At 37.3% G+C, this 14,364-nt stretch overlaps 1 long non-coding RNA gene across 1 annotated transcript in view; it reads left to right on the top strand.

Annotated features, from left to right (window-relative positions):
* LOC106510042 overlaps nt 564-14,364 on the top strand; it is a 186,691-nt gene continuing 172,890 nt past the window's right edge. Inside the window, exons 1-2 of the long non-coding RNA XR_002343242.1 lie at nt 564-1,646; nt 13,761-13,872. This is a non-coding gene — a long non-coding RNA (uncharacterized LOC106510042). The remainder of the gene's footprint in view (nt 1,647-13,760; nt 13,873-14,364) is intronic.

The following is a 14,364-nucleotide window of genomic DNA, read 5'->3' as shown; positions in this document are numbered from 1 at the left end:
GAGTCACAATGGGAACTCCATTAACTCTTACATTTTTAAATAGCTCCTAAGATTCTTCTCATATTGTTCATTTAATAGCTCAGTAGATTTCTCCAGAGGAAGGGGAGCCTGAGGTAATGTGACCTGGTGAGACAGATAATTCCTTTTTCCCCCTCTGGCTGTGTTTGCTATAGAAATGACCTGGGCTATATGAAGATGAATGTGTAAACAGATACACCTATGTAAATATAAACAGACTCAGAAGTGGGGGGCAAATATATTTTCCTTACATGAGAGTGTTTGATGATTTCTAAGAATGCTCAAATTTGTAAGGCTTTTTTTTTTTTTTTTTTTTTTTTTTTAAGGGCTGCAACCATGGCATTTGGAGGTTTCCAGGCTAGGGGTCCAATCCGAGCTACAGCTGCTGACCTACACCACAGCCACAGCAACACCAGATCTGAGCCACATCTGTGACCTACATCACAGCTCACGGTAATGCTGGATCCCTGACCCAATGAATGAGGCCAGGGATTGAACCTGCATCCTCATGGATCCTAGTCAGGTTCATGATTTGCTGAGCCACAATGGGAACTCCCAAGGCTAATCTTATAAATCTGAAAAAATAATTTTGTTTTTCTATATTTGAGACCATTTCTCTTTAACATTTTTTTTTTAGTTCGTAAAGTACAATAATTAAAATTCATTTCAATCAGGTACAAAGGAGGAGGAGGTTAATGAGGAGGAGGTTAATGTAACCTGTCCTCTTTATGGTGTCCCTTAGGACATTATTTGAAAAAATAGACATGGAGAATTTGGTGAAGACTGGAATGAGAGGGAGGAGGAAGTGTTCTTTATATTCTTGGAAGATTTTCTAGAAATCGCAACCACCATTTCACTTCTACCTCTACTTCTAGAACATCCTCAGGCCACCATGTTCAGTGGTATTTACATCAAAAACCAAGAAAACGTATTTTGATAAAGAACCCTGACAGTGGCAGGAATCTGATGCTCCCTATAATTTCAGCAGGAGAGAATTTTTAGCTCCACCACCCCATGACCCAGCAAGCGGTTAGGGTGTGCACTCCCCTCTCTAAAAGACACTGATAACCGGAATAATACTCCCTCCATATCAGTGAAAAGGAGAGAGGAGCTAAGAAAAAACTGAAAAACAAATCATCTTCTTTTATCAGAACTATGTAAGAATGAGGGAGAAATAAATCCATCTATCAGACTTTCAAATGATGTCTTTGTTAGCAAAGCAATTCTGTTTTGCTTTGGATGAATAGACAGAAAAAAACTGGGCAAAATAATAAAGTTGTAGAGACAGTGTTTTGGCTCTAACAGTGAAAATGTTACCAGTATCTTCCTTGTTGTTCTGCTGCATTTGTTGATATTTAAGCCCTTCGGAAATTTTAGTGCTGTTTGTGAAACCCAGAACCCCAGAATGTTTTCTCGGTGTCCATATTTCTTTCTAGGATTTTGTTCATTGGTGAACTTTATGCATTTTTAAAAGTTTGTAATTGGCTTTGCCTTTTCTGCTTGTTTTTTGCCAGATTGTTTTTATCTGTGATTTTGACAATCAACCCATGTCAGAGTTGAATAGAATCCTTCATCACCATCACCATCCTCCTCCCCTTCCTCCTCCTCCTCCTCATCCCCATACCCTGGTGGGTGTCATAGCTTAAAAATCAAAGAACTTTCATATATACAAGAAGTTATTTTATGTAGATATGACCTTTTTTCTTTTTGTTTGTTTGTTTAACATTATTAACATAAGAATTATATTTTATTTAACCACCAGAGGGAGTCCCCAAGTCTGTGGATTAGAAGAGGCATGAGAGTAAAATAGATAAGTAGGAAATTTTATGTTTCATGGTTGAAAATCAACAATTCAAACAGCTGTGTATTATGGCATATGAGCTCATATCTTGGCTCTTTTGTACACAAAGAGCCTAAAACCTTGTTCTAATAGAAATGTCACATCATTTTAGTTAACAATTATTAAATAATAGGTCACAGGTGGGATGGACTGGGAGTTTGGGGTTAGTAAATGCAAACTATTACATTTAGAATGGATAAGCAAGGAGGTCCTATTGTATAGCACAGAGAACTATATCCAAGCTATATATAGACTATGATGGAAGAGAAGGTAAGAAAAGTAATGTGTATACATGCATAACAGGGTCACTTTACTGTATGGCAGAAATTGGCACAAAATTGTAAATCAACTATAATAAAAAATTAAAAATAATAGGCTATGGGTTTTTTCCTAGGAGGAAATTTTAAGTATGCTTTTCCACAAATATTATGTGGGTATGAAATTGAAAAGAGAATTATCCACATGTTTCCTGCAGGTAGAGCAGGTCACGGCCAGGCTTGTTCTTTCCAGGAATGAAGAGTCCTGGATCTCCCAGAAACCCTTCCCTTTCAAATGTCAAGCAACTTATAAGCAAGGCTTCAAGTCACATTTCCCTGTCACTTGCCAGGTGTCTTGTAGTGGGACATTTCTTGGGAGGGGCATTTCCTGGGAGCACTCTGGCTTTTACCTATGGTCCCTGTAACTGACTTGAAAGTTTCTCACAGATTGCTCATATGGTAGCGCCATCAGCCCTATTTCATGGTCATGACAATTGTCGTGCACAAAAGTTCAGTAGATTTCCTAAGGCATTGGAGCAGACGAGGGAGAGACCTGGGATTGGATCCGGGACCCTTAGCTGCCTTGGTTGGTATATTGCCTTCCATTGCTTCACAAGGCTATGAGCTAGCCTGCTTCTTCCCATTACATTTAATTTGAATCAGGTATTTTAATTCCATTCCCAAGGTGAAGTCAATGGTATTTCACCATAACTAGAATGTTGTCTTAGTAAAAAACAAAGCAGAAACTCTTGAGTAGTGGTGAAATAAATTCATTCAGAGTCAGCATTGATACATTCTTCCTTCTTTTTTTTTTTTTCTGGTCTTTTTAGGGCTGCACTCACAGCATATGGAAGTTCCCAGGCTAGGGGTCAAATCAGAGCTGTAGCCACAGGCCTACACCACAGCCAACGCCAGATCTGAGCCACGTCTGAGCAACACCCCAGCTCACAGCAACGCTGGATCCTTAACCCACTGAGCAAGGCCAGGGATTGAACCTGCATCCTCATGGATACTAGTCAGATTTGTTTCCACTGAGCTACCAAGGGAACTCCAATTTTTGCTTCGCCACCTCCTTTAACCTCATATTCTCTCCAGACTGCTTATGAATGTATTCCATATATGTATATATACACATACATATATATACCTACACACACACACATATATACATACATACACATATATATGTTGTATCAACAAATTTTAATAAAGACACTGCCTGAATAGTAGCATTATGGACCAAAAAAGGCATTCTATTTGTTGGCATAACTGAATTTTAACTAGGTAATTTAAAAGCCATTTGTAAATGAGGTAAAATATTAAACACCTAAGGTTTCCCACGGAAGTCACAAGCTCTGTAACCCACAGTGATTATTTCCTGCATCAGCGTTTTCACAGCTGTGGTCACAGGTGCCCAGGAAATATGCCACAGTGGGGCCCTGCAATATTCTAGCTCCCTCAGAAGCATGGGACATTCTGAGTGCTGTGTCCCCCTCCCCTAATCCTCTCCTGGCCCTGCCACACCCTAAAAAGCTCCTGAAATTCTAAGGTTCTCAACAAGCACATTCTGTAACCTGAACTGAAAAACACAGAAGACTGCTGACTCCTCAGCTTACCACAGGGGGCAGACACCGACTGATAAAGTGGTTAAAGAAACAAATTCCCAAGGACAAGCAGGGAGCCACAAAAATGGAGAAAAATGAAAAGAATAAATTTAAAGACAAATACCATATGAGATCACTTGTATCTGGAATCTAATATATGGCACAAATGAACCTTTCTAAATAAAAGAAACAAACACATGGACATGGAGAACACACTTGTGGTTGCCAAGGGGAAGGGGAAGGGAATGGGATGGACTGGGAGCTTGGGATTAGTAGATGCAAACTATTGCATTTGGAGTGAGTAAGCAATGAGGTGCTTCTGTATAGCACAGGGAACTATATCTAGTCACTTGTGATGGAACATGATGGAGGATAATGTGAGAAAAAAAATATGCGTGTGTGTGTGTGTGTGTGTGTGACTGGGTCACTTTGCTGTACAGCAGAAAGTGACAGAACGTTGTAAATCAACTATAATAAAAACAAATGCATAAAATACATTTTCTGGTGCCACCTTTAACAGTGCGTCACATGAGATGGAATTTATTTTACTTTTTTCAAAATAAACAACTCTTTATTAGTGTGAAAGAAGTAGTATCTTCAGGTTAGAATTTTGGATGATTTAACATTTTTATGCAGGAAAATACTTCTGGATAGTGTATATCCTGGATACCCTTTGCATTTCAAATTTAATATTTGATGGATGGTGTTCACTCAGATGTTGTCATCCCCCAAATGAATAATACATTTTTCGAAAATATCCTTCCCAAGCAAGAGAGCCCATGGACATTCATTTTAATTTCCCTTGCCAGTCATTGATTCTCATCCTTTACCATACTTTTGAAAAACCTGAGCAGAAGTGCATAGAGCATTGTTATTCTCAATGAGATAAGCTATATGCAAACATCAAAACCCTCAAATCTGCAGAAAGCATTATGAAGCATCGCATTACTTGTTAATGCTCTGTAGAGACTTGTTTCTGCTCTCTTAACCTTGATTTTTAGCATGATGATGATGAGCATGGACACTGAAGCCTGACTGCTGGGATCTGAAATTCTACTTTATCACTCACTGAGTTTACTGGAACATGTTATCGTTTCTCTGTGCCTCAGTTCTCTCATCTGTAAAGTGGAGATAATAATAGTACTTATCTCACCATGTTGTTCTGCAAATTAAATGAGTTGATAATTGTTCATTATGGATATTTACTTACAAATAGAACAGTGCCTGATAGTGGTATTTATTTAAATAAAATAAAACATGCCTATATTTTTTTTCATAGCATCACTATGTGCTAGGCCAATATTTTCGTACTCATGATTGGGTCTCTCTTTCCCGGTCCATCCAGAATGCTTGTAGTAGAAGTTCATTTGACAGTGAGATGAACTTGAGAGCTGTCTGGTCTCAGTTTTTTCATCCATGAAACAATGATAATGATCTTGTCTTGGGGGGCCCTCTCAGATGAAGTGAGGTAGCACACATGAAAATCTTGGGAAAAATTATGGCTGAAATATGCACTCAATAAGGGGATGGACGGGGAGTTTGAGGTTAACTATTGCATTTAGAATGGATAGGTAAGGTGTCGTCCTGTATAGCACAAGGAACTGTATACAGTCTCTTGTGTTAGAACATGACAGAAGATAGTGTGAAAAATTTTATATATATATATATAATATATGTATATATTATATATTTATATATATATATATAATATATATATGCCTGAGTTACTTTGCGGTACAGCAGAAATTGAAGGAACATTGGAAATCAATTATACTTTAATAAAATTTAAAAAACCAAATTCACATTGATAAATAGAAATAACTATGTTCAAAGTCATAAAAAAGCTCAAAAAACCCACATAAAGATTCAAGAAGATAAAATACCACAGAAACAAAACCTTTGTTAAAAGGGTTAAGTTGTCTTGGTTTTTACTGATCAATTCAAAATAGAAATTTTCAATCCATACTTTGAAGAGAAATTATTCAGACAGGATTTTTTTTTCTTTTTTTTTTTAGGGCCACACCCATGGCATGCAATTTCCCAGGCTAGGGTCAAATCAGAGCTGTAGCTGCTGGCCTACACCAAAGCCAGAGCAAAGCAGGATCTTAGCCGTGTCTGTGACCTACACCACAGCTCATGGCAATGCTAGGTCCTTAACCCACTGAGCAAGGCCAGGGATCAAACCTGCATCCTCATGGATGCTAGTCAGATTCATTAACCGCTGAGGCATTACAGGAACTCCCAGAGAGAATTTCTGAAAAATTTCCTTCCTCTGGCTTTTTCTTGAGTTAAACAGAATAAAAATTGCCCATAAATTAATAATGAGTTTTTACTTGTTGGAATGCTTTGTAGAAATACTGTGGAATTTTACTTAGATGCATGTGAAACAAAAGGGAGGTACTTAATGTGTTTCTTTCTTCTTTGTGCTACTCAGTAGTGGAGGAAAAACCATTCATGGTTTCCTTCATGAAGATGATCAGAGAAATAAATGAAAAAAAAAAAGGCAAAGTATACTTGAATTATTTACATGGGAAAAGGAAGTAAATTATGTGGTGTGGAGTAAGCATCATCCTAAACTGAGAGAACTGAATTTCAGTATCAGGGAAAGCGCCCTAAAACCTCGTACCTTATGGCATGATCAGTCAGTCACTCTGCAAATATTTATTGCCTCTACAGAAGACCTTACTCACCTGTAGGCAATTTCAGATAAAGCCTTGAGAATTGCCTTAATTCTGGTGAAAAAGAAGTATGATGTTAGAAGTGGTGGCTTGCTAGGTGGTAGAACAGATTGAATTTAAGAATGTAGGTTCTCAGGGCTGTCTAGGCCCACTGAAATGTGGCAGAGTTTTTTGGAAACCTCTGAAGTGGGCAAATGGAAGGAAATAAGGCTCTGACAAAAAGTACAGTGGGCAAGAGTGACATGTGGACAATGGCCAAGAGTGGCATGGAGAATACTAGGCTGAGAATGACTGTGTAGGAAGAGTTTATTTCAAGGCAGTCCATCAAGCATCAGAGAGCCCTCACTCCATCATAGGGACTCCATCATTTAGGCAGACTGATAAGGACAAAGCAGCACAAATACCTGCTAGAAATGATGTGGCCTTACTAGGGCAGATCTCAGTTACTCAAACTGAGCTACAAGACAATAGCTTAAATTTAGAGATAAGGATGTATTATGTGGACAAGATTAGAAATGTCCATACTTAGGGAATGGGAATGTTTTAAAACCTAGGATGAGGCTGAACTTCCAGATGACAGCCTTACTGTGCAATGTAATTCACACTATTTTACCACTATCTTATGGTGAATACACTTAAGAGTTTCATAAGATGATTTTCCTTAATATCCTTCACAAAGGCACATGGTATAGGAAACCAAGTACAGTTCCTATACACTGTCAACATTCACTTCTGATTAAAAAAACAAACAAACAAAAATTCACCAAATAAGAGATTAATTAAAATAGAGATCACAAAGCAGGGCTCTTTGGTATGTATTCCATGGAGGTATATGATCTACTTTTATGCCAAGGAATTTTTGTTTTGTGTTGATGATATCAAGAGTTAAGGAGCTGGGCCATACACTCTCCTTATGTTAAGAAGCTGGGCCATATACTCTTCTTATGATGCACAATGGTTGGATTCAGAAATATGCACGAGTGGAGTTCCTATTGTGGCGCAGTGGTTAAGGAATCCAACTAGGAACCATGAGGACGCAAGTTCGATCCCTGGTGTCGCTCAGTGGGTTAAGGATCCATCATTGCCGTGAGCTGTGGTATAGGTTGCAGACGCGGCTCGGATCCTGTGTTGCTGTGGCTCTGGCGTAGGCCAGTGGCTGCAGCTCCGATTAGACCCCTAGCCTGGGAACTCCATATGCCGAGGGAACAGCCCCGGAAAAGGCAAAAAGACAAAAAAAAAAAAAAAAAAAAAAAAAAGAAATATGCATGAGTATGGAAAGAGGATAGGAAGTGAAATATTTTTATTACTTAAATCAGGAGTGGAATGATGCAGGCAAAGTAGACTTGTAGGATGACACCTGAATTGCTTTTCTCTTTTTCAGACATGTGGTTTGGGGCTCCACCAATAGATTTAGAAGGTGGCAGGATTTGTTGTGGTCATAGGCAGTTCAAACCAAGTGGAGAGTTGAAAGCATGAAGATTGGCTCCTGATGCAGATAGACCCCAGTGTTGCCATGCCCTCTCTCTGGTATGAGCAGCCAGTTAGCCATAGCCTGTTACTCAGAGACAACAGGGAAGAATTAGTAGAGAGGCAAAGGCACTGCTTGAATTATGCAGGGATCTGATAACCTCACTTTTTTTCTGAGGACAACTGGATCTATGACCTAAAATATGTTTTCAAAAGGTTAATATCATAACCCAGCAGGGCATAAGAATTAACCCTCCATTGCTAGATGCCTGGGAACAAAACAGAAAAATAGTATTTTTGAGAAATAATATTGCCACTGAAAAATCCCATACCAGGCAGATTATTGGTCATGTGATTTGGCAACAGAAATTTCTTTTCTCGTATGCAGACTTTCAGAAAATACACTGTCAACATTCACTTCTGATTAAAAAAACAAACAAACAAAAATTTACCAAATAAGAGATTAATTAAAATAGAGATCACAAAAATGAGGAAGTTGTGGTATAAAATGTCAGCCAGTAAGCCTTGAAACTATTTGAACATTGCTTTATTTGAGCAACAGCTTAAAAATTCATGCAAGTATTTTAAAAAATTTAAGGGAAGCTGCATATCATGCATTAATACCAAATGGGACCTAAGAATGCAGATGATCTTTTATTAAAAAGAGGTGGAATGGGGTTGATGGCAGGAGATGAGGAAGTAAAGCCTGCTAGGTTTCTCATCTTTCATAGAGGTCAATAGATGTTTTCTATCTATCTATCTATCTATCTATCTATCTATCTATCTATCTATCTCTATTTATCTATCTATCTTTCTTAGTACATTTTAAATGTGAATTTTAAGTAATCACTAGAAACATAAAAAGAGGGTGGCAAAAACAGAAACTAAGCAAAAACAGTATCTGTATAGAGAAAGACAAGTGAAAAAGAAACAAAGAAAGCATGAAATAAACAGAGCATGACATGCAGTGATGCTCATATGACTAAATATTTCATATACAACTACAAATAAAAAAAGATTAAATTCACTATTGAAACACAAAGATTAAAATTTGGCCACTCCAAAATATCTAAGTAGGCACCATATGCAAAAGATAACCAAACCAAAATAGCAGAAAAAAGTATACAATAAAAAGGTAGGCAAAGTCATTTTCAGCAAAGAAAATCTGTTTTTAGGAGTGAGACTGTGAATATTCACTGAGACATAATTCCCAAACAAAACAAATAAATGGAAGAAAGATAAACGCTACTATTTACACTGAAGACATAATAGAAACAAAATTGAAGCAGCAAATTACATGGTATTAACATATAAAGAGCAAAATCTACTGCAGGAAATAGGAAGTTAAGACAGTGCAATAGTTTTAGGACATGTCATGACCACTTTCAGTTTTTGACAAGGGATAAGACACAAAATAAGGACATAAAACACTTTAATTAGTAGACTTAATTACTTGACTGATAATTTAAATTTCTTCCTTTAAAAATATTTTATCATTGTAGTTCCCTCTGTGGTGCAGTGGGTGAAGAATCTGACTGCAGTGACTTGGTCCTCTGTGGAGGTCCTGGTTCAATCCCAGGCTTGGTGCAGTGGGTTAAAGGATCTGGTGTTGCTTCAGCTGCAGCATAGGTGCAGCTCAGATTCAATCCCTGGCCTGGGAAATTTCATATGCTGCAGGTGTAGCCACAGACAAACAAACAAAAATCTTCCTTTTCATTTTTGATGAAAATGGATTTATTAAATCCATGATACACTAGACCGCACAAGAAATCCCAGTAAATTCCCCAATTGGGTCATATTTTAGAATAACTTTTCATTATGAATCTCAAAATTAAACAGCAATTGTCACAATTATATGGAAATTAAAAATTATCCTTTAAGGAGCTCTTACATCAAAGATTAAGTTAAAATGAAAATTTTAGGACATGTATTTCTGGCAGTAACGCAGAATACATACTTTTATTTATTTATTTATTTTTATTTTTTATTTATTTATTTTTGTCTTTTTGCTGTTTCTTGGGCCACTCCCATGGCATATGGAGGTTTCCAGGCTAGGGGTCAAATCGGAGCTGTATCCTCTGGCCTACGCCAGAGCCACAAGCCGCGTCTGCAACCTACACCACAGCTCACGGCAACACTGGATCATTAACCCACTGAGCAAGGGCAGGGATCAAACCCTCAACCTCATGGTTCCTAGTTGGATTCGTTAACCACTGAGCCACAACGGGAACTCCTATTTATTTTTTTAATAGTTATTTCCCCAATACATTTTTTCCTACTGTACAGCATGGTGACCCAGTTATACATACATGTACACGTTCTATTTTCGCACATTATCATGCTCCATCATAAGTGACTAGAGATAGTTCCCAGGGCTACACAGCAGGATCTCATTGCTAATCCATTCCAAAGGCAATAGTTTGTATCTATTAACCCAAGCTCCCCAACCACCCCACTCTCTCCCCCTCCCCCATTGGCAGCCACAAGTCTATTCTGTGGAGAGGTTCATTTGTGCCTTATATTAGCAGAATACATAGTATAATTTTATTTATTTATTTATTTTTTTGGGTCTTTCTGCTGTTTCTTGAGCCACTCCCACCGCATATGGAGGTTCCCAGGCTAGGAGTCTAGTCAGAGCTGTAGCTGCCAGCTTACGCCAGAGCCACAGCAACGCGGGATCCGAGCCACGTCTGCGACGCACACCACAGCTCATGGCAATGCCAGATCCTTAACCCACTGAGCAAGGCCAGGGATCGAACCTGCAACCTCATGGTTCCTAGTCAGATTCGTTAACCACTGCACCAAGACGAGAACTCCAGCAGAATACATACTTGTGAAAGTATAGCTTCACTATAATGTACATTTCTATGTGGATGAAATATGACAAATCATTTTTAATGTGTTCACAATTAAACTATTAAGTTCTAGGGAAGGAATCCCTGGAGTTAAAAAAAAAAAAGAGTTAGAAAACTGGTTAGGAAATAAAACTGAAATGCATAACTTCCCTGAGGAAGAGTTCCAAAAATCAAGAAGTTCTCCCAGGAGACCAGGCCTTGGACCTAGACATAGGGAAGGAAGTTAGAAGTGAAAAACTTATGGTTTCCAAAGGAGACAGTCTGGGGGGTGGGGGATGGGCTGGAGGTTTGGGATTAAAATGCCATAAAATTGGGTTGTGATGATCACTGTACAACTATAAATGTAATAAAATTCATTGAGTAATAATTTTTTTTTAAAAAAGAAGCAAACCCCTGAATAAAGTTGACGATCAAAAGAGCTAAAATATTATTAATAAAAGGGTAGATGGAGGAATTCCTCTTGTGGCACAGTGGAAACAAATCTGACTCCAATTCATAACCATGAGGATGCAAGTTCAATCCCCTGGCCTTGCTCAGTGCATTGGGGATCCAGTGTTGCCGTGAGCTATAGTGTAGGTTGCAGACGCGGCTCAGATCCCATGTTGCCGTAGCTGTGGTGTGGGTTGGTAGCTGTAGCTCTGATTCAACCCCTAGCCTGGGAACTTTCATATGTGGTGGGTGTGGCCTTAAAAAGCCAAAAAAAAAAAAAGAAAAGAAAACAAAAGAAAAAAAAAGAGCAGACGGAAAAAAAAAAAAATAAAACAACAACAACAAAAAAACCCACCAAAGAACATTTGTTATGAACAACAGTAGAAGCAAAGCTTGTTTGTTTCTGAGATTAGTTTCAGTGGGTAAACAAGGAACAAAAGTGTCTCCTATGAGAATGTGTAACCACATTGGTTTGGAATTTAAATTTATACCATTCCTGTGCTTTGCGAACCTCAAGCTGAGAACTAAAGTTGATTCAAAGGCAAACAGAATATAACACACATAGCAAAAGACAAGTACAGTGAAACAGAAAAAAAGGACAAAATAAAGAGAGTGAACTAAGGTGCTGAACATTTGTCGTTAAGAAAAATGTGTTCTTTGAAGGAGGATGCCTTCTCATGTCAGGTGAAAATTCCATAGAAAAAGTCCACTGAGTATACATTCACAATTAAAATTAAACACAAGGAAATTAGGCATAATTACCTTTAATGAGAAATGAGTGCAGTGGATGAGAACAACTGCAACATAAAAAATATGAGAAAGAAGAACAAATAATAAAAAAAACAAATATATTTTAGAAAGAAACAAAAAATCCCAAAACTTGTAATGAAAAATATAGTCAAACATACTTGTCATAAAAAATTTAATCAATACAATGGGAATTTTAAGAGAATTGAAAAAATGAAGAAAAAGATTTATTTAAAGAGATAAAGCTTAAGATTTTCAATAATTGTATAAAGACTTGAATCTTTGTATTCAAGAAGCATAAATGAACCTTAAGCAGATAAAAAGAAGATGATATCAATACCCTAAGTCACCAGAGTTTCCTAAAATATCACCAAAGATAAAGGGAGCTCTGTGAATGAGAAAAACAACTAACTGGATGGAAGAAAATAAATGCAAATTGTATTACCAATAAGAGGTTAACATCCAGCATGTATAAACAGCTCATATAACTCAACATTGAAAAAAAACAACCTAATTAAAAAATGGGCAGAAGAATTGAATAGACATTTTTCCAAAGAGGAAATGTAGATGGCCAACAGACACATGAAAAGATGCTCAACATCACTAATCACCAGGGTGATGCAAATCAAAACCACAGTGAGATATAACCTCAAACAAGTCAGAATGGCTATCATCAAAAAACGCAGATAACAAACGTTAGTGAAGATTTGGAGAAAAGGGAACACTTGTATGCCGTTTGATGCAGCCACTGTGAAAACTGTAGGGAGGTTTCTCAAAAAATCTAAAACTAGAACCATTATATAACCCAGTAATTCCATTCCCAAGAATATATCAAAAAACCTCAAAAACACCGTTTTGATAAAGTACATGTACCCCAAAGCTCATAGAAGCATTATTTATAATTGCCAAGATATGGAAGTAATGTAACTTTCCATCCACAGATGAATGGATAAAGAAGATGTGGTATACATATACAATGGAATACTACTCAGCCATAAAAAGAATGAGACATTGTTATTTGCAGCAACATGGCTGGACCTAGAGATTATAATATTAGGTGAAGAAGTCAAAGAAAAATATTGTATGATATCACTTGCATGTGGAATCTAAAAAATTACAACAAACTAGTAAATATAATAAAAAAGAAGCAGACTCACATATATAGAAAACAAATCACTGGTGATCACTGGGGAGAGGAAAGAGTGGAAATGGTCATATATGGGTAGAGATTAAGATACAGAAGCTATTATGTATAACATAAGCTACAAATGCAAGGAATATAGCCAATATTTTATAGAAACTATAAATGAAGAATAACATTTAAAAATTGTGAATCAGTATATTTCATACCTGTGACATATACTATCGTACCATTACTATAATTCAATAAAAAATTTTAAAACCAGAGAGAAATGAACCTACATGTGTATAAAATTGACAGCAGATTTCATAACAATGGAAGCCAGAAGAGAGTAGATGGCTATTTTCTTTTCTTTTCCTTTCTCTCTCTCTCTTTTTTTTTTGGTCTTTTTAGAGCTGCACCATGGCATATGGAGTGTCCCAGACTACGGGTCAAATTGGAGCTGCAGCTGCCAGCCTATACCATAGCCACAGCAATAGCAGATCTGAGCCTCATCCGCAACCTAGGTAGCAGCTTGTGGCAACTCCAGATCCGTTAATCCACTGAGTGAAGTCACATCCTCATGGATATTAGTTGGGTTCTTAACCTGCTAAGCCATAATGGGAACTCCATTGGAAGATATTTTTAAAGTTGTGAGAAAAAATATTCTGAAATTTTTATTCTATTTAAGAATGAGAGTGAGAAAAAAAATAGAGCAAATCATTACTGAGTTTATCCTCAACAGATACTCACGAAAGGAACTTGGAAAGGATGTACTTCAGAAAGAAGGAATATTATCCCAGAAAAAGTGTGAGATGCAACATTAAATGTGTAAGAAAATTCACATGTTAAAAAAGGTGAGTAAATATAAACAAACATTGAATATATAAAACAATAATTTCTTTTTCTTTTTTCCTGTCTTTTCTAGTGCTACACCCGTGGCATATGGAGGTTCCCAAGCTAGGGGTCTAATCGGAGCTGTAGCTGCCAGCCTACTCCACAGCCACAGCAATGCCAAATCCAAGCGGCATCTGTGACCTACACCACAGCTCATGTCAATGCTGCATCCTTAACCCACTGAGGAAGGGCAGGGATTGAACCCACAACCTCATGGTTCCTAGTCAGATTCGTTAACCCCTGAGCCATGATGGGAACTCCTAAAACAATAATGTCTACACTGTGAAATAAACAAATAAGATATAGAAAATTCAACATAATGTTAGGATAAAAGATAGGATGAAACTGGTCAGAAAGTGTTTTAAATTCTCTTATTATTTGAAAAGAGAATAGATATATTAAGTTCAGTATTAAAATTTTCAGAAAAGCCATTGGAAAAATAGAAATAAGAT

This window comes from Sus scrofa, chromosome 4 (genome assembly GCF_000003025.6).
Source record: "Sus scrofa isolate TJ Tabasco breed Duroc chromosome 4, Sscrofa11.1, whole genome shotgun sequence".
Classification (NCBI taxonomy): Eukaryota; Metazoa; Chordata; class Mammalia; order Artiodactyla; family Suidae; genus Sus; species Sus scrofa.
Note: the sequence above shows the minus strand (reverse complement) of the source record. Positions and strands in the feature narration are given on the sequence as shown.